The sequence below is a fragment of the Melitaea cinxia genome, chromosome Z (genome assembly GCF_905220565.1).
Source record: "Melitaea cinxia chromosome Z, ilMelCinx1.1, whole genome shotgun sequence".
Classification (NCBI taxonomy): Eukaryota; Metazoa; Arthropoda; class Insecta; order Lepidoptera; family Nymphalidae; genus Melitaea; species Melitaea cinxia.
This window is the reverse complement of record NC_059424.1, coordinates 9,569,403-9,591,923: the sequence shown is the minus strand read 5'-3', so window position 1 is coordinate 9,591,923 and position 22,521 is coordinate 9,569,403. Positions and strand designations below refer to the sequence as shown.

The 22,521-nt window shown below is 31.8% G+C and overlaps 1 protein-coding gene across 1 annotated transcript in view; it reads left to right on the top strand.

Moving 5' to 3' along the window:
• Positions 1-22,521, top strand: part of LOC123668771 (discoidin domain-containing receptor 2-like) — a 58,898-nt gene that overhangs the window by 20,979 nt on the left and 15,398 nt on the right. The window lies entirely within an intron of this gene.

The window sequence follows — 22,521 nt, the reverse complement described above, 5'->3', positions numbered from 1 at the left end:
TATCTCTAAACTTTTGTCTTGTGTATGAGACAGTAAATGCAAGGTATTAAAACGTATTGTAGGAACGGAATAAAATATTGAAATCAAAGTAGTATAAAGTAGGTTATCTGTTAATAAAAACTTTCGTGTCAGTAATAAAAGATTCAACCAAGTTTTTTAAGTATTTTATTCTAATGTACAACAACGGTACCCTGATTTCCCGCAGGAGTTGTCGCACGCTCTCGCCGTGCACCAAACATACCAATTTATTGCTAATTTGTAATGAACGCTATTGTTCAACGTTCAAGAGTAAATGGATTCTTTTAAAATTCTGTAGCCACGGTTGTTAATTAGAAACTATTTTATCTTAATAATAGCTATATCTATTGAAACATCTTTGTTATTTACAGATAAAAAGACAAGTGCAAGATTACAGAAATTTAAGATACAAAATATTGCATATTGTTTTCTAATATTTTGGCGAATTGTACTCATTATAATAAAGTAACGTTTTCAGATTTTATCACGGCTTATTAATTTATTTATTTTTAGATTATAAGATTATGTCAGTCTTCCCGTGACCGCGGTAGTAACTATAAAGTATCCGAAACGTCGGGCATCTAAAAATATCACCTTTAAATTGAATTAAATTTGTACATACTTTTATGTAGAAAGACATTATTGTCCCATATTGGATACTTACACTAAAATGAGTAAACTATTCTAAAACTTGAACTTAACTAACAATCATTTGATCATTGAACTTACTGATAGTTATTTTTTTAGTAAACGAACAAGTGACACCTTAAGGGTATCTTATTGACATTCGACATATACTAACTTCATTTTTTTAGTGTTATAGCATACATGAAGTCTAGTTCGAAATCACATATTCTAACGACTACCAAGTTTATTGACCTATTTTCGTTAAGAAACAAATTCGACAACCACAAAAACATTTTGTTTAGAACCTCCGTTAAACAAAGCTATACGTTTAGCTAATATTGATACAATTACTTTACAAGCTAAGTGAATGTATTACAAGAGGCAATCATGTGAGTAAATGTACTTTAAATTTATGCACCATTATTCAAAAGGGGGCAAGCCCATCCACATAGGCGAGTTTAAACCAAAATTCTCTTAAACGTTGCACACGCTTTTAAATTTGCATAGGCAAACACCACCGTCACTTTTAACTTTCGAACATGTTTGATAGTATTTTAATTGCTTAAACGATATAAAAAGTGTATTTTATATAAACAATTTGCTAAGATCTAAATACGTTCAGAACTTCTGGGATAATTGTCGGAAATGTCCTTTTATTAATAACTTTACATTAAACATTACCTTTACATTTATAAGAGTTGTTATAATACAAATTATACTTTTGTTGCACCTTACAAACGTTAGTATTGTCACAATAATTTTCTATTGAAATACATACATATAACATATTTTTTCCGTTACTGACTAATAACTTTATTTGGCAGTCGATCACGAATACATCGGTATGTATATCAGCATTTTAAGGTGAACCCTGTTAAATATAGACATTTTGTGGGAAAATTCGTCTTATATTTCTCTCCCTCTTTAAAATTATATACAAACTCTTTTATTCATAGATCGGGTTAGGTACTGATTTCAAATAAAACGCAACGAAATATTCCAGTCAAAGTGACATTTTTACGCCCCATGCCTTAAAAGTTTGTCTGTCAATTCAGAGCAATACCAGTGCGGCTGTATGGATATTAAATAAATTAGTAGTCCATGGTAAAATAAGAGATAATAAGAGTGTTTTTCGCACGAATACTCTATGAAGTCTAATCGAAAGCGAGCTCTGTGAGCAGTCTGGTCGTTCTGGCGTTCGAATATCGAATCATAAAAGTAATATAAAAAGAGGTCCCAAATTATTGTAATATAATCATAGATAGGTACAACTTTACAGCTTTTTTATATCCAGGGAAGCGGCGGGAAACCGCTAGTATTTCATAAAACTCGCTTGGAACTATTCTCGTGCTTAACAATACAACGAACCTGTAACAATAAGCCTCTCTCAACAACCTTTGAGCTCTTCTGCGACTGTAAACGGATTTCAATACTATATATGTACACACTACACTATAACATCAAAGCTTTTGAGTAGTCTAAAGGGTATAGAGGGGCTAGGGGTATTATAATGAAAATAGAGATCACAGAGGCCATCATACAAGACGGACAGTAGCCAGGTATGGCCTCAAGTTATTTGTTGTCTGTGAACTCTGATAGCATAACCGGAGTTCATAAAATTCCAACAAATTAGGGATGTGTAGTGCATGGTTATAATTAATTTTGTATAGTAATTTATTTGATATTCCGACAATTTTTTCAATGTCTTTTTGTTTCTTTATTTCTTTAGAAATAATTTAAAAAACCTTTATTACACTTTATCAGTCTTAGTACTATTCTTAATCTTAATATATATAAATCTCGTGTCACAATGTTTGTCCTCAATGGACTCCTAAACTACTTAACCGATTTTAGTCAAATTTGCACACCGTGTGCAGTTTGATCCAACTTAAAAGATAGGCTATATTTTATTTTCATATATTATGTTATTATTATATTTCAGAAAAAAATAAGGTGATACGAAGTTCGCCAGGTCAGCTAGTTTCTTATTAATTTTTTACAAGATTCAATGGATAAACACTTTAAATTATACATACTTTAATATTTTGCTATTTAAAACAAATATTTAATTATTACTTTAACAAACTAAATCTTTACACAAAGTAGAAATTAATGACTTGCGATGATTTAATTTTTACCTTATCAGACATGAATTATTATTATTTTTTATTTAATTTAAAATTTACGGTAAAAACAGTTTCTTCTATAAAATAAGTGCTTCTATAAAATATTACCAAATTTTAATTTTTTGACAAAGAACCATTAGTTAACAATGTAAAATGTTATACGTAGTGTTGTTATACAAAAAAAAATAATGAATATAATCTACTTACTTTCAATAATATCGACTGTTGATACAGACAGCTATTTTATTTCTCTCCAAAATGTTTATAAATAATTTATTAAGACAATTAGCAAAATATTAATACATCTCAAAGGAAAGTCGCCCAATGTCGAGCCTTAGCAGATCTTGCGACTCTGAGTTTATTATCTCTTAAGATTTAAAATATTTCTAAAATATCACGAAATCCTTTTTAAAATGGTGCTTAGCATTTTTAATTATTATTAGTACAAATATAGGTAAGTAAAGTTAAAACATTAAAATAGTAGTCATTAATTAAAAAAAGTTCGTTTCAAATAAAAAACATACATTCAAACACTCGCTTAAAATTAATTTATCTATGTCTAATTTTTGACAACGCTTTGACGCATGATTCACGGATATTTTTAAAAGTTTTTATTTAACTTGCCATGCAGAATTCATTTAACTTATAAGGCTACCTTAAAATAAAGCTTTGAAAAGGCGTACCTTCAGCTTGTCTATGACAAAATTGTTTTGGCAGAACTCTGAAGGATCTTAGACTTAATTATTTCAATGATACCAAAAATTACCGAACCAAAGATTTCTTGTTTTAAAAATTCGGCTTGTTTATAAACTCGGAAAACGTCTGATTCGCTTTGCTTAAAAAATTATCGACCCTGGGCCCCAAGGGTTAAAGCCGTGAGCGATTGAGCTAGTGAGTATAGAGATTTGAGCCCCGTGAATCGCATACGTTAGTAGACGTCAGATCCAAGTGTGTGATGATCAAACCTTATTAAATTCAATTATACTTACACGCCTCCAAGGAGATTATACTTTATATTTATTACGCAAATAACAATAGCTTAAATTCAATGTGGTACTTTTATATTATATGGCACAATGGAAAAATATCAAATCCTGGTCTAGCAAATAATAATACAAAGAAATAAAACTTTTTAATCTTTCAATTTCGCTTATCGCTAGGATTTGTATTATTAATTATAGTTATCCGTCCATTAAATCTAATTGCTTACTTTGTACAGTTTGCAATCGCGCCGTCAAAGACAATGGGTGACTAAAGCGTAAGGCGTCGTTATTAAAGCTGCCTGCTCGTTTAAATAATTTATATATTCTATACATCTATACAAATAAATAAAATTGGAGTGTATATTTGTAATATTAAAATAACCGCTTTTTACTAAATGTATATGGATGTATACACGGTACATATACCAAAATAACATTTTTTACAATTTTTATCTGTCTCTCTGTCTATTTGTCTGTCTGGTGTTCCGGCTAATCTCTAAAATTTCTAAAATAAAAGTAGCCTAAGTTACGCTTTATTACATCAGCTATCTGCCAGTGAAAGTCCAATCAAAATCGGCCCAGCCGTTTCGGATTAAAAATCGTTTCAAAACCTTTTAATTAATATTACACAAAAACGGTTATGTCTCCAAAGTAGATCATAAATTATTTTTTTATTATTAGTCCTTTATTATTTTAAGTTTGTTATTCTCATTTTCAAACTTGTAATATAATAATAAATATTTTCTCTTGACTTTATAAATTAACTTAGTTTAAAGATAACGTAATTTAATTATAAAATTCGGTCTTTACTAAGTTAATTGAAATTATTCCTAATACATTTACCCAAGATATTTCGTAATTTAGTATCAATATTATATTGCTTCCACAGCCACACAACCTTGTGTGGGTGTGGAAGTAAATTAACAAAAATTTAAGATCAATTCCGACTTCGGTTGTAACTTTAATATTGCCCTAATTCTCAATACAAAAATAAAATTAATGAATAAAGATTAAATACTTATTTATGTTTGAAAAAATTGTGTTAAAATCAAGTGTCGTCCACTACACAATAAAAAAAGAGTAATAACAAGATATACATAACTTTATTGTAACTGAAGCATACGAAACCAACGAATATACAATTATAAAAAATTTGCTTTATTTATACCTAATGAAGCTGTTTTGGCATTTCTATATCTTCCTATATGGTCATTCTATTAACTTTATTATTTTCTGAAGCTACAAATAAAAAAAATAAAGCAATTTTGTTATAAGTGAAATGACTTTCCACGCCTCAAGCTTTTAAGAAATCGTTTTATTTTTTAGCGTTCTTGCAGCTTTACTGTTGAATTTCATTTAATTCTATTTTATTTTTTACCCGTAACTCCGGTACTTTTTGAATAAAACCTTGTTTTAAAACAATTTTATTTTTCTTTTTTAAAAAACTGGTTTATAATATTTTTATTATATTTGTATAATAGCAACTTTAAAATTACCTCACTGACATTATAAGACATAAGAGCCAATGTTACTGTACTTGGTAAAATAACTTTAATTTTTTCTATTTATATTATTATTCAAATAAATATATTATTGTAGCCTACGTTCTTATCGTATAGGATGTGAATATTGTGTTTTTTTTTTGTATGTTGAGGATCTTATGAGACCTATTTAGGTATTGCATACATATCTATATATAAAAATGAATGTTTGTCTGTATGTCATTTATACGATCATAAACTATGCATTTGATCATGCCATGATCTTCAGCAAAGTGTTATGCATGAGCCCACAAAGGTTTCTGAGTAGGCATGACCAAAAAAAATTAAATAAATAAGAAGCCAAGCAACGCGCGCAGGGTACATCTAGTATTATATAAATATATATATATATATATATATATATATATATATATATATATATATATATATGATGTAACTAAAAATGTATGCTTTTCATTTTTTTTTTATCTGCGCTATAAGACGCTTCGTACCAAATTTCAAGATTCTGAGTTCACAGGAAGTGCCCTGTAGCTTTTGATTCCCTTGTGAGTGTCGAAAATTTGCAGCATAAACGGATGTATATTTTGAATGCGTTGGCTTAGAAGTTTGATTTTTTCACAGCTCCAAAAGACAGCAGATCTAAGTATTTGATATATTATTTTCAGCTTGATACCTCCACATGTCCCTGAGAAAAAAGGGTCTTGACAGACAGACGGACAACAAAGTGATATTATAAGGGTTCTATTGTTTTTCTTTTGAGGTACGGAACACTAAACAGACAAACAAAAATATTTAAAAACATAAAAAGTAGTCCTCCGGTGGCAGATCGAGGGCCGGGTCATCGGTAGTTAACGCTCTAGCCTGAGGAACCTCCTCATAAAGCTGGCCGTTTTAAGCAACATTACCTTTTTAATCCGACTTTTGTTCCAACCGTAAAGCGAGAGTTCCTTAGGGTGTTGGTGGAAGCTCTTCGCTAATAGACTTTTGATCGACACAATAACAGAAACGATTGTTGTTGAGTCTACATTCCACAATACGGTTTTCCTGTGGGTGAGGGCTACATTTTTACTTATTTTTTTCCGCTCTTAAAAGATGATCGTCATGTTGGTCTGAAATGTTAACAATAAGTGCTACTCGCGATGATCAGTCTACTAGCAAAACATTAGATTTATTGGCTACAATAAACCTGTCAGTGACAAAAGACCGACGCCAGTAGAACAATATAAGAGCTTTTTCAAGAAATGATATTGGATTATACCTATAATAAGGCAACTCATTTACAACGAGGCCTTATCGAGGAGCAAGTTATTGGTAGATAATCCTGGCTACTTGGTTATGTCAGTACAAGTACACAACGTTAGCAAAACGACTACAACCGTAAACAGCATGTCTTTTGAATTCTCCAGACTTATGACACGCTCGGCATATATCTGGAATTCCATCTTTCATGATATGTTTCCGGTAATTGTTCGTCTTAATAACTTCGTACATAGTTGCACAGAAAAAAAATTCAGTTTTTCTAAAGAGATTACCGTGTTGCAACCAGGATATAGAGCTAGATTGGTCTATATCGGTTCTGTCAGAACTTTGTAGGACCGACTACGTAATTCTTCGCTCAGCCATGTCCACATAGTCTCACTCACTCACTACTACATGTTTACATTATTCCTCTTTGTCTAAGGATAGTAGAGTAAAGCCCTTATCAACTGCAATAACATCCTTATGCGTATCGTTATTGATGCTTCAAAAGACTCTCTCTGTTTTTTTTTAGAAAATCTCTTGCTTAATATTTATGTATATAAATATTTTTTGCAGTAGTGTCCTTGGAAAAACTCAATTTCGCCCAAACCTCCGTGCTTTTATAGGGGACCGGCTTCGGTAATATAGGCAGCTAGTTCTGCTTAAAAAGAATACATTGCTATAGTATAAAATAAAGCTTTTATAGAACAATGTGTTTACGGATCACTAAGTAAATACAATTACCTAGTTATTGCAAAAATAAACCCGCCACATCCATTACTGCAGAGGTGTACTGTAAAGAATTGCAAATAATAATGGACAAGCTTTCAAACGCCCGACTTATCAATTACTCTAGTCCACTCCGTTCATGACTTTAGTATAAACGGATCATAAAAAGATAAGAATAGAATGTAATAAATACAATTTTACTGTCAAAAATATTTTAGTTTTACTTATTGCAATAATAAAAATCAATAGATAGGACTAAAATTAAGTCTAAAAATAATTCTGTTTGCTCGCAAACGAAAAAAACAGACTTCAATTACATCGACAAGTAATACAACGTAAGTAGACGAAAAAAATTAATAAACGCACTAGTCGTAATTACGATTTTCGAGGGTTTCCCTCGATTTATCTGGGATTCCATCATCAGACCCTGGTTCTCTTATCATGATACAACATTTGGGGTATCCTTTCCAACACAAAAAAAAAATATCAAAATTGCTTCATAAACGACGAAGTTATCCCCGAACATACATATATATGTATATTTGATATTTCAAATTGAGTAACCTCCTCCTTTTTTGAAGTCGGTTAACAAAAACAACTGTCAACAATCATGTAAGAAATAGAATGCATGCAATGCGTCTGAATTGAAAAGTTAGGGTTTGTGTTTTTGTAAGTTTTTAAATATCACATCTGATTAAATAACAAAGGTAAGACAAAACGTTGTTAGGATGGAGTTAATGTAAAAATAAAAGTCAATATATTTTTTTATGTAAGACAGTTCTGTGCTCAGTCTCTTCTTATCTTATAGTAAATTGACTCGTTTATCTATACAACTAAATAAAATTAGAGTGTCTGTTTGTAATAATATTAAAATAACTGATTTTTACTAAATGCATATGGATGTAATATTGTCTGTATGTCTGTCTTTTCGTTTGTCACGGTTAAACTTCGGAACGGTTGAACCGATTTTATAAGGGACTTTGAGTGTAGGAAAATGGGGGGGAGCGTGAGAACCAGCATTTACCACGCGGTAATACCTACCACCCAGATAGATATGAAATAACGAAACATTTCTCTATTAAATACGACAAACTTTGCGAACAAAAGCCACTAAAATCCTAAAATAAGATAAAGAAGGTCACATAGCAACATATAGTTTGTATCCCATAATTCCCACAGGACCAGATTCACACTACTAAAACAATAATTACTGACCAAACACAATCTCCCACATGAACGAAGTTGCGGGTGCAATAAGTATTGGAAATAAAATAACAGTTTGTAAACGTTACATGGCTGAGTGAAAAGTTTTTCTCTTGTAAAAAATAAAATCTCTCAGTTACTACAAGTTTATCAGCATTATATTAGGTCTTTGATCAAAAGTACCACATATATTTGAATAATCTTCTTATTTGGGTTTCTATAATAGCGTATTTTGTGGGTTACATTATATTTAGCAACTAGCTGTGCCCGCGACTTCGTCCACGTGGAATAAAATAAAATATTGTTCAGTTCGTAATTACGAAATAAATAAGTTTCTAAAATAAAAGTAAGCCTATGTTACTGCTTATATCTGTCAGTGAAAGTCCCGACAAAATTGGTCCAGCTGCTTCGGAGATTAGCCGGAACAAACAAACAGACAAAAATTGTAAAAAATGTTATTCTGGTATGTGTACCATGTATACATCCATATGCATTTAGTAAAAAACGGTTATTTTAATATTACAAACAGACACTCCAATTTTATTTATTTGTATAGATAAATAAACAAGTGATGGTGTAACGACCGTTACTCGTTATTAATTTCAGAAACTTATTAAAACGTTAATAAGTGCATTCATTAAAATTTCATCACAGTTCAAAGCATTGCTAACATCAGTATTTTATAATAAAACTAAGCCTTTATAGATAATTTAAATTCTTTGATAAAACAAGCGCATAAGATAAGAAAAGCAGGATATTAGATGTTACTATTGAGTGACATGGGTAAGATAAAGTGATACCTTTGACTTTGTATAACATCGGAAAATTTATAAGAAATAAACAATAATTAAAATTAAATCATATTAGAACTTCGTACTATACATACTCCTAACAATCACGAACAGAAAAAGAAAGAATAATCTAATTTGGTGCAGTCGTTTAGATGTTATGTTACCTATTATAGATATATACGTGTTAGCGATTCAGTTTAATTAATCTATATATTAATACGTGAAGTAAAAACATTGTGCTCATTTTTACGAAAATTGCGCGGACGGAGGAGTACGAAATTTCGTATACTTATACCTAGTTTATATAGAGGACATAGATAGAGGAGTGCAGAATGCTAATTTTTGTTTTAAATTATGCGTGAAAATATATTACATCAATGAAATAAAAACATTAGACACACTACCATATATTTGAAACACACACACGCGCGCATATTATACTCTTTTGTTGATCGTCAAAATCTGTAGTCAAATTGAATAAATGGTTCTTTATTTTGATTATTTTTTGGTTTTCTTTAATTTAAATTTTTAATAATGGTCGAAATCGACCTTTGGGCGATCACTATTATTGATAGTTACATTGTACAATTAATTACTTTAAAAAAGTGCTTTATTTCTAAATATGTTGTTCCAGTTTCTAGTGCTTAAAAACACTACAACCCTAACGTTAAAGCCAACGCTTCCAGGCGTTTGTTCTTGTCAAGTGGTATGAGATGAGAGCTGCCTTGTTACTCTGTTTTCTAGCACGCAAATTAAGTCGTCTCGGTTAATAAAACGTGCCAATTATCGCGAATATTAGATCTAATTATTCTTGATTTTTTTAAAAAAATTTACGCCTACTAAAAGGTACATTACAGGCAAGACAAGCTACAAACGTGGAATATCCCAAAAAAAAAATTAGTAATGGTTTACAAAATAAGAGATTACAATATTAATATTTAAGAAAGTTTGCATTGCAAACATTACAAATGAAATTATGGAATGATTAAACTATATTTGAGTATATATTGTAGTAGTGGTTGAGAATAAAATTATATAAAAGAATAATTGTTATAATTCGTATTATTTATTTTTGAATAACCCACACATTAGGGAATCCTAAACATTTTTTTAAATATCGTATAAAAAATTGACGGTACCAGCGGGTACAAACCTGCATCTCCGACTTACCGTGTCGGTGCTTTAGCCAATTAATCAATGGAAAGATGTTCCCGTTAGGTCGAGTTTTAGTATGATTATTTTATTACGGTTCTGCAGGTTCGATCTCCGAATTTTAACTCTATTTTTCTTTGCTTGTTGAAAGTGAACAGAGCTATGTATGTGTAATAAAAATATAAACATGGAGTAATCCAACACCTTTGACCTCTTACGAAATGCCTCTTTTGTGTTTTTCTTCACATAACTAAATAAATAAAAATCATAACTTGTTATTTGTTTTATCCGTGACCGTGACTCGTGGAATCGCTCCTAAAACCAAATGCCTCGAGCTATGCCCTAATTATATTTCATATAGGTATGTGACATAAAGGCGATAATTTGTATACAATATATATATTGATATTATGTGTATCCTGAAATAAACTCAATAAGCGTGCTCTACGCATAATGTTCAATATAAATTAAAAGTAAATAGATAAAATCCAAAGTAATACCTCAACGCCCCAACGTTATCCTTTACTTATTACGCGGCCTTTGTTACCAGAATACGGTCATAAAAAATGTCAGGTCACACGATACAAAAAAACAGGTACGGTGCCATATCAAATAAAAACTTGGCAACACGCCCATTTAAAGAAATGTAAATATCGCTATTTTTTTTTTAACGTGAACTCAAAAGCCCAGTTTAAGTATACACATATGTATGTTATCTATATGTATGTCTAAATTATCTGATGATTAATAATATCTTATACAGGAGTATACAACTTAACACTCTTATTTTAATTGTATGAATAAATTTAATGTAAAAAAAATATTTGCTAAGTACCTACCTATTACAATATTATTTCATTAAACGAATATGAATATGCACCTGTGCGTGTTATAAATCTAGTCGTCACAAACATTAAATAATATCCATACCAAAATTATAATAAAATATTGATATTATCAAAAACAGCAGCCGTGTATTAATAACACAGCATATGAGCACGCCAAATTAATAACATACAAATTAAACATTAGGGACCACCTTACTTAGTAATTGTTTTCATATATTTTGATGCAAATTAAATCAGTATATGGCGTGTGAGGCGTCTGAAGGTTGTCGAAAATTAATTGTAAAGTAGTGAAATTCACCAACCGAGCGGATTTATATTTTACAGTGCACTACCTAAAACACAATTTTGAATATAAATTAATTTCATATGCTATTCCTAAGCCAGGTGTGCTAACGTGATAACAAGATGATTAAAGGAGTACGTGTAAAAGGTTCAAAGCTTCGAGCTTTATCTTTACGAAATAAATTTTTCGCCATATTTAATAAATAAATAAACGTAATAAAATATAACTAAAATATCCTACACAAAGAAATACGTTTACAATGATTTTTTTCTTAAGCTCTGACTGCAATGTTTTACTTTCTAGCATATTAGGATTCAACCAAAGGTTGCCTGGAAGAAATTTATTAATCGATAAGGCAGCTGTTTTAAACTTTTACTTGTTAATACAATTTATATTAATTACTTTCTGGTGTAAAATAAAGAATAAATTATATAATAATAATAATAATAATAATGACATTTATTTCGGGACTAGCCCATATAGGGTTAGTAACAATGTTTCTTATAACCTAGTGTTGGTACATTAACAGAGAATAAATTTAAAATAGTTTTTATATTTATACATTTTATTTATAATTATTATTAATTTTTTAATAATTTTTATTTGCCATAAATATAACAGTGTGTATAATCAATTTTTAAAAAATGTCGTTGCTTTTAAAGAATGTTTTTTCATGATTTTACTGACCTAGTAAAATTTGTTATTTATGCACACAAAATAATATATAATATTAATAATTAATACCAAAAAAATTAAATTTTAATAATTCGGTGAATTTCGTATATAAATTATATTAAAATCAATCGTTTTAAGAGATAACTATTTAAAAATAGCATCCCATTTACTTCGGGGATTGTGATAAATTTATCCAAATGACTTTCATTTCACAAAAACGTGTAATGGTAACAATAAAGAGGTTGCAGCTCTATGGCTAAGGTACCAGGTGCCAGCCTTGCCCGCCCGCCATTTCTCAGAGTGAATCCACGGTGCGGCTCGTATTTTATAACGACACTCGGACTTTGAACAAACTATATACGCTCGAGGTTCATTCAAGGATTATATAAAGGCGTCTCTACTATTCTTCGGAGTCTTTATCAAGTATTTTACAAAGGAAATATAGACCGTTTTCTCAACAATTTCGTTCGTTGTATTTATTCTATGGTCTGTGTATCATATGTATAATAAACTTGTATTCCATAATACGATTGTGAAATGCTTTTTCACGTTAAATATTGTACGGTAATTTATAAATTATGAAATTTATGAAAAATTATTTAAATTCAAAACAGGTAGGTACGTCATCTTAAAAGAGCATTAACGATCTACTACAAATATAGCTACTAAAAAATAACAAGACACTAGACACGAGTATACCCGTGCGAATAGTTCGCACTAAATAATTATAATAATTATCACTTTACAAAATTACAAAAAAGTATTTATACGTGAGTTAAATAATTTATTATTAAAAAACATAATCATCATTGTACTACGCATACTTTTAAAACGTTCTTACATGACCCATATACTCGTATTCTAACTGCAAAAATAAAATTGTACCAAGTCAAGACTGATATGTTGTTGCCGTCACCGCTAATGCAATGTACGTTATAACCATTGCGACTTAAAATTTCTCTTTTAAAGTTTTAGTTGCAGTAGCTAAGGATAATATTGGGAAATTGTTAATTTTGTCATAATGAGCAACTTTAGAAATTTACTCTACAAGGAAAGGGTATTTAATATGAAAGGAAGTTTTTTATAATTTTTCCATCTTCGTCCTCAAAAAGGAACTATAAAAGTAGCCTTTTAAATTTACATATTTAAAATTCACGTTAATATTTGAATAGCAAACAATTAAATGTAAAAAAATGCGATCGATGTTATATATTGAATAATATACAACCAGGGACTTTATTTGAATTAAACTAAAATAAGATCTTATTTTGTTACTAAGAAATTGCGAAAAGATTTGCAAACGTATTATTTACATCTATCGTTAATTTTGATTACTTTATGATACGATGATACTGTTTAGTTTAAAATACCAGTATTCCTTAAAACCACCAGTATTCTTTAAAAGCTCTCTTAAAACCAGTATTTTATAAGAAATATAGTTGTAAAGCAACTAGCTAGCAAAGCTATACATGTCATGCAAAACTTGCGTATAAAAATGTAAAAGTTTGTAGCTGATTACTGCAGACCACTTTGCTTCATGACCTTGAACTGTAAGCCTTGTAACAGACGAAGTTCGTTGTAACATTACGCTGCTCGTAAAGCGTAAATAAGGTAATTAGTGTACCACTACAGAGTTTGTTTAAGTTTTTCCCAGCGATCTTAATTAATGCATTTTGCTGAAGAACACCTGGGTCCCGGTGGTGCTTAATTTTTAATTACGCTGTAGTTGAGTACGTGGCTTAAGCTCGAGCACATGTGTGCACTCGACTTGGTGGTTAACGTTTATGTATTAAAACGAAACGATTGCACGCTTCATTTTTGTATATCTATTTTCTTCATAAAATTACTAGCTGACCCCGCAAACGTTGTTTTACCATTATGTTATCAACCCCCTTAATCTCCACCTTATAACTTAGAGGTATGAAAAATAGATATTGGCCGATTCTCAGACCTACCCGACATGCACACAATATTTCATAAAAATCGTTCCAGCCGTTTCGGAAGAGTATGGTATCTAACATTGTGACACAAGAATTTTATATATAAGATAATTTATTTAAAAAAAATGTTAATTATATCACCAACAAACCCCCCCCCCCCTCCCCCCCTAGATAGATCCCTAGATAATCTTCTTTCGCGGTAGAATTCTTATTGAGAAATAACTAGGTTTGCGTCAGTAAACTTCCCTGTAATATTTCAAGTGAAATGTCGATACACACTTTTAGAAATCTATAATGCCACGCTCAAATATTCGCCCAATATAGAAGAATAAACATAAGAATGAACACATATTCGTATGTGGTGTGTGATCGATACACGCCTTTATCAATTTAAAGACGATATTTGCCGTTGCTGTTTTTTGCCGTGAATAGACCAAATTAAAAGGTGTTTCCATGTTCAAAACCTATTTAACACATTGTCTTAATCAATAGGCTATTTTTTAGTATTATGTAGTAATTTTTTAATAACTGGTATATTTTATTTTCATTTTTAAAGTGAAATAATGAATTTATATCTTTGTATACATATGGTCGTGGTTAAACTAGCGGCGCAGTTTAATATTTTTGTGTATTTATTGTTTTTTATTTTCCTTATAAATGTATTTTATTGCGAAATTACTGATTAAATTTCATTTACACAGAGCAGCAGCATGCAGTGATTGCTTATAAAGAGAAGTAGAATAATCATTGATTACCAAACTATTATGTATTAAAACATATTGTAGTTCTGTTGGTCGTCCTTAGTAAATAAATAATATATAAACTTCACATAATACATTTATTTCGTAAAACCATATCGTAGTAATGGGTTATGTGACCGCCTCTTTCGTTATATCTATAAAATATTCACGAGGGCGGAGGCGTACATTATGGAACTATTTTACGTAAACTTTCTTGCCGTTTCTCTCGGGGCGCACTTATGTATATTAAGTTATGTTTTATGTTTCTCGCACATTTTAGATTTCATTTCTTATTTTTTTAATTATATCTATTTCAGTATTATTATTGTAAATAAAACAAATGAGAAGCGGAATGATGGCCTAGTTAATGCTGCAATGTAATTATGCTATGCGGAACAAATGGGAGTTTTAATATAATTCGTTGCGAGACTGTATAAAAATATTTTATCAATATTCATTTTATTAACATTCAACATTTTTAAAAATATATATCGCCTCAGTTTATTATATTAACGGCACCTTTAAATTCTTGATATTCAAATGAGAAAATCAAACTCTTATAATTTACTGATTTCACTTCCTTTATTATTGTAGATAGACAATTTGTTGCATATTTAAATAACAGCAAGCTTCGGCTATGGTGATTACGTATTTCCCAGGTGAGCAAACTGATACACCAAATGATACATCATATGACCTCTATTATGCGTTACAGTGTTTCGGTGCGATGCTTAAGGGAAGCCATATATGAGGATTTATTATATTAAATACATTATTGGGAGTGGTTACTACATTGGAAGGTCCAATTGAAAGTTGTAAAGACTGTGTGCTACCGTTTTTGACCCCGATGTTTTTTATGTTGAAGCTGAATGCTAACGTCATTATTACAAATGTCTCGTTTTAAGAAAAAAGTGGAATATTACACTAGATACGTACATTAAATGTTTCTTAAACTAACTACTTTCGTAAAATAAAAAAAAAAAACTTAAAAACGGGCATCACAACGGCAGTACTCACTTTTGACATATGGTTGCACTCTATTCTTTTTGCGATGCCTCAAGATTATCAAATCCACAACAAACTAATATTTTAACCAAGATCTAACAGTATCTTGCGTTTCCAAAGTGCCGCGTAACAGGCTTTAATCAAAAGTCTCAAAAGTCTCAAAAGTCCCGCGAAATCGATCTGAGTAGGATGCGCAGGCTCTACTGTAGAACAATTAATGCAGAAAGGAATCGGAGGCAATGCGAAACTTGCTGATCTCGAAACACCGACTACCGACAGTTATTGACTTTTGTATATCAGTTACGTTAACAGATATACGTTTAAGATCGTGTTCAGGAAATTTACTGCCTTGGTTCGCCACTTCTGCACTATGGTGAGACACTCTTTTGCTTAGTGGTGTTTTATGTGAGCGATTTTTTTGTTATTTATTACTATACAAACATATTACAAGGATACATATTACACATTCACAAAGATTACGTTACAAAGACTACGTAAGGGTTTACGTTTTTAACTTAAACTGTCAATGTTGCTTTTCTGCCATATTTCCTGCTACTTTAATCTTGGGTACCCACAAAATAGGAATGAAATGGTAGCTTCTAGAAAAGTCAATTTAAATCTGGATTTTATGTCAAGATATGTCGCAAGATGGTTGATTATTTGTGTAAAAAAACCGAATTAGCTGAAATTTCATAAAGTTCAAATTAAGACATAAGAATTAATAATTTTAATGTATGATAATAAATAAATGAGGAATAGTGAAATGCGACTTTTGAAGATTTTTTTTTTTTTGGTAGATAGTATAGAAATTTTAGAAAAAAGTATATAGAATGCACGTACCGCATACTTAAAAGGGTCTGTAAGATAGCCTATATACAAAACTTATATATATACGTATATAAACGTATATATAAAAGTTTTAGCTGTTTTTAACTATATTTCAACTTTTTGATAAACTAAAAGCATGATAAGCGCAAAATGCAACATCTCTATTCTCTCTGTACATAAATTGCTAATACTGCACCTCCATTCTCTACGTTATTATTAGCAAAGTTAAAATTACTAATTCTAACTCGCTATTCCATTAAACTGCCACTTACAGTCCTGTGTTGCTTTATCCCGCCAAATAAAACCTTCAAATCTAAAAAGAATACTTTCTCTGTTTCTTGTTCAAGCTTATACACAATCATCAATCAATTTAATCAATTGTTACATAATAATTGTCACATCAACTATTTTTTGTCACATAAAATATTAACTATTCGCATCAGTTTCACATATTTTCACTTGATCTTCTTCAAATAAAAAGTTCACAAATGTATGATCTAATAATTTATAGCATTTCTGATCCAGAGGAGAATTTTTCCTTAATTTATCTTGTGAGTTTATCGATCATTTCATTTCAAAGCGTTTCGTATTTTAAATATTATTATAGAAATTATTGTTTTGGCTACCGTATACCTTAATACAAAGAGATGAATCAGCGATTTCTGGAGATTTTTCCCGGAAGATGATAAAATATTGAACGAAAAACTCTGGCTTCAAAAGAATCACTAATGATGGTTGAATACAAAAAAAAATTATGTCGATGTTAAAATTCTATCACAAAAGAACTAAAAACCAAATTTAATTAATATTAAAACTTCGCAAAAAATAAGTTTGAAACTCTTGGTATTTCATTTACTCCACAAGGTTATAAAGACTACGTCACTACGTCGGTACTGTTTAAATGTTCCAAACTAAATTCAAGCAAAGTATTCCTTCAGTCGTTACTACATCCATGTACTTTCGTCAGTAAGCAACTCCGACGAGTCTCAAAATGAAATACTTTTGTAATCATTGTTAGTCGCGTAAATGCGAATGCATTTAATGAGATCCTGGAGAGAAGTAAATTTATCTAAATAATAAGAATTTTCACCTCACAATTTGCTAGTATTTTTAAAGCAATTCGTAAGACTTGCTTTAAAAATACTAGCTATAATAGATTAAAGAATTACATTTTGAAATTTAATTTAATTTAATTTGACGAATTTTAACTGCGTTGTTGAGTACTGTAACTTTTTACTTAAAAATATTACGAGTTAGGACAAAAACGTGGGAGCTAAGGACACAGAACATATAATTTATTTTAACGTATTATTTTACTGGTTATAGTATCTTCCTGACGGCACTTCATTATATGTAACATACAGCACCGCGTAGCCGCAGTAGTACCTCCCGTAAGTACACCCGAGTGGCGCGTGAATATGTCACATGTTCCGAAACAAACCCCTACTCCCCTCCCCGACTACGAGCAGGGGTGTCACAACATTGAATTAAATAATGGATCTCTATAAAACTGCCGCTTCAGTAGTAAAGATATAAACTCGAAGGGACTGATATCAACCTAATCGGCGTTTATTTAAAGACTTTAAGCGCAAGGAAAAATAATTTAAATGAAAAAAAATATACAGGAAAAATATTTGAACATATCTTAAAGGAAAACCGCAAAATTAATAACTCCCAACTCAACATAGCATACATTTAACGTTGCTAAGGCGGGCATCTATAAAGGGGAAAGGCTGGGGCTTGTAATATTAATGGTATTGCCCAAGGTATGCTTGGATTTTACTCATTAGGGATGTTATACGGTCGCTTGTAAAATGATAAATGGGTAAGGACGGCATTAGTCGAGCGACTTACCTACCGTACCACCTCGGTGTTTTGTTAATGTTTTACTACAGCTTTGAAAGGCTTAGCAGACCGCCTATTATTATTGAACAAGGGAATAAAATATAAATTAAAGGTATTTAAATAGATGAGTTATACCATTTTGTTATAAAAAGTTTTTTAAAATACTCTTGTGTTTTAAGCACGACTAGCGTTTGTCCGCGGCTTTGTATAGATGGAAATGTGTTAAAGATATATAAATAAATATCTAGACAATACTCACACGGTCGTCTGTTCCTAAAGTAAGCAACTTAATGCTTGTGTTAAAGGTAACAGCCGACTGGTATATAGCTACATTTTTTTTTTTTTTTTGATAAACATACTTATAAATAATACATATATAAATAAATATTTATTTTACACCCAGACTTGGAGTGGGAATCGAACCCAGAACCCTCGGAGCAGAAAGCACTACAAACTGCGCCAACGGGCAGTCAGTATATATATATATATATATATATATATATATACTGACTGCCCGTCTATGCCTATATGGCTGCCTATATATATATATACTGAGTATCTACTACACTATCTAAACGTAGAGATGTTATATTACTGCAATAGCATCTCTACTTTTAGGTAGTCTAGACTTAATCATTATTATTAGACGAAGTGAAAATCCTAAGAAATTTTGTCAGTACTTAGAAAAACATATTTTCTTTTGTATTATTGTAAACATGGTTTATAGTAACAACGAATATTTCTAAATTCCCAAAAAAACGTAGCCCTAAAATGTTTTCAATCTTAACAGTGATCTATTAAGGCCTGATGGCTGTATTAACAAATAAAAATTAACTGCTATGATTTGTAAAATATTTTATCGGTTTTTAAAGGACTACGGTTAGTTCAACAAGAATTCTAGAAAAAAGTAACAAACTAAAAATATAGACGTTAAACTTGATATCCAATGTTTGGAAAAACTATTTTAATGAGGGCTATATACCAATTTTTTTTTTTTCAAATTGGAAACGTTAATATATAAAATTCACGTGTCACAATGTCACCATATTCCTCCGAAACGGCTGGACCGATTTTTATGAATTTTTCTGTGCATATCGGGTAGGTCTGAGAATCAGTCAACATCTATTTTTATTACCTATAGGGGAGGGGGAATAAGGTGCTTAACATATATAGCAAAACAAGGTTTGCGGTGTTAGCTAGCGTTAATATATAATTAGTATGATCTGTGATTTTTCTTTTTAAATTTTTTCACTTATCCTTTGTTATTTCCTAATTCACTTTACAGAGCAACAAAGTTTAATCTACAATTTTTATACATCGACAAATTGTTATTTCATTTGCTTTGATAGTGGTACAAAAATACCTTGAATTCAATACGTATACTCAAAATACCTTGAATTCATTACGTATACTCAATATAACTACATATATTGAGTTAGTTTACTTTTCAAAAAATGATTTTTAAAAAATTGCTTTATTTTTTTCTGTAACATTTCGACTACTGTTACTTTACAGTATTGTTATATTTGCCATTGCGGTCTCGCTCGATATCTCGAAGGCATTTGACAGGGTCTGGCATGACGGCCTTACTAGCAAACTTCCTTCATACGGCCTACCCACTTCTCTCTGTGTTTGGATATCTGACTTCTAGAGGGATCGATCGATCCACGTGGTCATAGACGGTTGCGATTCCGATCGTTTGGCCATCAATGCCAGGATTCCTCAGGGGTATATACTCTCGGCAACGCTATACTTGCTGCACATCAACGACCTGCTCAAACCCGGAACCTTTGGGTATGCAGATGGTAGCACCGTTGTCGAGTGTTACGTGTTCGACGCACGAGCGAGTGGGTCTGAGATCCAATCGCTGAGGGAAGCCATGATTCAGCGTCTGAACTTGTCCCTTGAAGCTGTCTCTGATTGGGGTGACGCAAACCTGGTCAAGTTTAACGCCTCTAAGACCCAAGCGCGTCTCTTTTCGGTAAAGCTGAGTCTTTTTCATCTGACTCCCTCTTTCCGAGGTGTGCCCATGCCCATAACCGGCCACCTGGAGCTTCTGGCGTTACATTGTCATCCACCCTCAATTTTGGCTCGTACATAGAGGCAAAGACTCAAACAGCTGCCAAAAAACTGGGCGTCCTCTCGAAAGTGAGATAGTACTTCACTCCGGAAGAGCTTCTAAATTTATATCAAGCGCAAGTTCAATCATGCATGGAGTACTGCTCTCATCTTTAGGATGGCTCAGTCAAGTACCAGCTGGAGCTTCTTGAGTCAATTGAGAGACGAGCCAGGAGGCTCATCGGTGTTGATACACTGGTCGCCGCAAAGCTGCAAAGCTTGTATCATCGGCGTAGGGTGGCTGGCTTGTCGGTTTTTTATCGGATACACTTCGAGGAGTATGCGCAAGAACTCCACGAGCTAATTTCCCCCTCCTCCTTCCACCATCGTACAACCAGACGCTCTGCGTTACCCACACACACACACACACACACACACACACACACACATCAGCCTATCTTAGTCCACTGCTGGACATAGGCCTCCACAAGTTCGCGCCAAAAATGGCGTAAACTCATGTGTTTTGCCCATAGTCACCACGATGGGCAGACAGCAGGGCTGGCTTTGTCGCACCGACGACGCTGCTGCTCGCCTTCGGTGTGTGTATTTCAAAGCAAAAAAGTTGGATGGTTATCCTGCCATCGATCGGCTTTTTAAGTTCCAAGGTGGTAGTGGAACTGTGTTATCCCATAGTTGCCTCTTACGATACCCTCGGGAAGAGAGGGGGTGGCTATATTCTTTGCTGCCGTAACCACACAGCTCTGCGTTACGCCACCCTTATATGGTTGACATTCCTCCTATACGCACTAAGCGATTCGCTAATACATTCTTGATCTGTACGGCCAAAGAATGGAACTCTCTACCAGCGTCTGTGTTTCCGGAAAACTATAACCTGAGGATTTTTAATTCGCGAGTGAATAGGTTACTTCTAGGTAAACGTGCTCCATCTTAGACCGCATTTTCACTTATCATCAGTGTCATAGTGGACAAACGCAAGCCTATCATGGTATAAAAAAAAAACATTAATTGACTGCAATGGATGGGAATGAAGCGTTAAAGCCCAACCATATCAAGTGGCTAGAAACAGGTAACGTTTAAAACATAGGGAAGTTTCCAGTTAATAACAACAAGGTAAATATATCCGTTAGTGTCAACTGCGTCAGGGATCCGGAAATAACTCAAACACAAACACTCTGACCACAACTAACAACTTATAGACTATACAAATATTTGCCTAGAGTGTGGATCAAGCCTGACTGTTTGCGTAATAACCGACACTAGGACAATCTTTTCTTGGTCTACGACTATACTATTGGTAAATAATATTAACAAGTACTAGTAGTAATTACACATGCAAATTTTATTTACTAGTAATTATAAACATTTTTAAAGAATGTATTATAGGAATTTATAATTACGTATGCATACAATGCCCCGAAGCCAGGAATTGTGATAACTCTGAACCAACGCCGACACAAAGTTTTGTTGGAAACGCAAGAATTACAATAACTATGTGACTATGTTGATAGAGTAGACTGCAAGATCTAATTTTCTGGTTTTCTCTTTCACTTTAAAATATTGTTAAAATTTTTAATTAAAATATAATAATAGGTAAATGTATATATTTATTTTATTTCGATATATATAAAGACTTATAACTTTAATATAGCAGTAAATAAATATTATTTTCTTATATCATCCTATCATTATATATATACGCTACGATAAAATGTTTGCCTCCCTTTTTAGAAAAAAACCTCATAATTACTCCTCACATTTCTATACATTTTATAGATAATTCTTGCTCTACCGGTATCCACAACAAAGAAATTTAAACTATTGAAAAAGGAAGGTTAGGTATGATTTAAGAAGAAGAAAGACAATTTTTTCCTTCAAAAACAATTCAAAAAATTTCCAATCAAAGCGGGT